Genomic DNA, 2621 nt, shown 5'->3' on the forward strand with positions numbered 1-2621 from the left:
AGCACTCCTTAAAAATAGAAAAAAGGTAGGAGGTATCTCACTCCCTGATTTCAAATCCTACTACACTGCCGTGGTGGTTAAGACAGAAGAATGGTACTGGTACAACGACAGACACATAGATCAATGGAATAGAACTGAGAACCCAGAAATCAGCCCATCTACCTATGGTCAACTGATTTTTGACAAGGAGATGAAATCAATTAAATGGGGAAATGACAGACTTTTTACCAAATGGTGCTGGCAAAATTGGAAAGCTATCTGCAGAAGACTCAAGCAAGATCCACATCTCACTCCATATACAAAAACCAACTCAAGGTGGATCATGAACCTAGGACTAAAACAAAGGACTATAAAATTCATTAAAGAGGGCTGCATTTCCGGGCATTTGAATTGCGCTTCCGCCATCTTTCCATCCCTCAGTCAGACAGGGCCCAGAGAAGCTTCTGGAAGAACCATCATGATGGCTGCCCAAGGAGAACCCCATGTCCAGTTCAAACTCGTGTTGGTGGTTGATGGTGGTACTTGCAAAACGACGTTCGTGAAACGTCACCTGACTGGTGAATTCGAGAAGTATGTAGCCACCTTGGGTGTGGAGGTCCATCCTTTCGTGTTCCACACCAACAGAGGACTGATTAAATTCAATGTGTGGGATACAGCTGGTCAAGAAAAATTTGGGGGACTGAGGGATGGCTATTATATCCAAGCCCAGTGTGCCATTATAATGTTTGATGTAACATCGAGAGTTACCTACAAGAACGTGCCTAACTGGCATAGAGATCTGGTTCGAGTATGTGACAACATCCCCATTGTGTTGTGTGGCAATAAAGTGGACATTAAGGACAGGGAAGTTAAGGCAAAATCCATCGTTTTCCACAGAAAGAAGAATCTTCAGTACTACGATATTTCTGCCAAAAGTAACTACAACTTTGAAAAGCCTTTCCTTTGGCTTGCTAGAAAACTAATTGGAGACCCTAACTTGGAGTTTGTTGCCATGCCTGCTCTTGCCCCACCAGAAGTTGTCATGGACCCAACTTTGGCAGCACAATATGAGCACGATTTAGAGGTTGCCCAAACACCTGCTTTCCCGGACAAGGATGACGATCTGTGAGAGAACGAAGCTGGAGCCCAGCGTCAGAAGTCTAGTTTTATATGCAACTGTCCTGTGATGTCAGTGGTGCCGCGTGTTTGTCACTTTATTATCTAGCTAAGCAGAACATGTGCTAATCTTTGGGATGCCGAAGGAGAGATGAATGGGCTTCGGACTGAGTGTGGCAGTTAAAAAAATCCTTCATTTTTGGACCTGCATATTTAGCTGTTTTGGAAGGCAGTTTCCTTCTTGAGTTTCAAATAAAAGACTGCTACAGTCAAATCACAATATTCCGTGGTAAAATCTTGTTTGTTACTGTCATTCCCATTCTTTTCATTTAGAACCAGAATAAAGTTGTATTTCAAATAAAAAAAATTCATTAAAGAAAAGCTTGGAAGAACTTTAGTAGTCCTAATCAACAACATAAAATGTCTTCCAAGTATCCTAAAAAATCTACAACCAGGAGAAGATAAAATAGATGGATGGGACCTTCTAAGAATCAAATCCCTATGCACATCCAAAAACTTCTCCAACAGTGTAAAAAGGGAAGCCACAGACTGGGAAAAATATTTGGTAATGACATGTCAGATAAGGGACTGATATCTGGAATTTATAAAATACTTGAGCACCACAATAAGATAAAGGTAAATAATCCAATTGAGAAATGGGCACAGGATATGAACAGACACTTCACCAAAGACATTCAGATGGCCAACAAGCACATGAAGAAATGTTCAAAATCACTAGCTCTAAGAGAGATGTAAATCAAAACAACTATGAGATATCATCTCACCCCAGTCAGAATAGCAAAATTTAACATAACAGCAAACAACAAATGCCGGTGAGAATGTGGAGAAACTGGAACCCTTATTCATTGCTGGTGGGAATGTAAAATGGTGCAACTGTTGTGGAAAGCGGTGTGATGCTTTCTCAAAAAAGTTGCAAATAGAGATACCATTTGACCCAGCAATTCCATTACTGGGAATATACCCCAGAGAGGCCATAACTGCCATCCAAGCAGATATATGCACACCCATGTTTATCGCAGCTTTGTTTACAGTGGGCAACCTAAGTGCTCATCAACAAACGAATGGATAGAGAAGCTATGGTATATTCACACCATGGAATACTATGCTGCATTGAAAAACAAGGAACTCATGCAGTATTATTCAAAATGGGTAACCTTGGAGGACATTTTGCTGAGTGAAATATCTCAGTCACAAAGGGACAAATACTGCATGGTGCCACTGTTGTAGAATGGGACTGACATCAGGGTTGGGGTAAGGCTGAGAAAAAACTGGATAAATTATGTATACTGTATTGAAACAGATGAGGGAAAGAACAGATTAGAGGCAATATATGATTGAGAATTATAGTTAGCACAGGATTCCAGAATTAAGGTTGCATAGAGAAGTGTACTCATTGCAGGGGTGTGTGGGGGGAGTGGGGGAATTGTATACCAATGAAGGAATTTTTTTTCTCTTTTCTTTTCAAAGAGAGGTGCGAACTGGTGGAGAGGGGTGGGCAGGGAGAA

General features: G+C 41.1%; 1 pseudogene; it reads left to right on the forward strand.

Annotated features, from left to right (window-relative positions):
* Positions 1–460: 460 nt before the first annotated feature.
* On the forward strand, positions 461–1108 carry LOC102853942 (annotated as a pseudogene).
* Positions 1109–2621: the final 1513 nt, after the last annotated feature.

The sequence above is a fragment of the Elephantulus edwardii genome, unplaced genomic scaffold (genome assembly GCF_000299155.1).
Source record: "Elephantulus edwardii isolate Elephantulus edwardi_28Jun2011 unplaced genomic scaffold, EleEdw1.0 scaffold00196, whole genome shotgun sequence".
Classification (NCBI taxonomy): domain Eukaryota; kingdom Metazoa; phylum Chordata; class Mammalia; order Macroscelidea; family Macroscelididae; genus Elephantulus; species Elephantulus edwardii.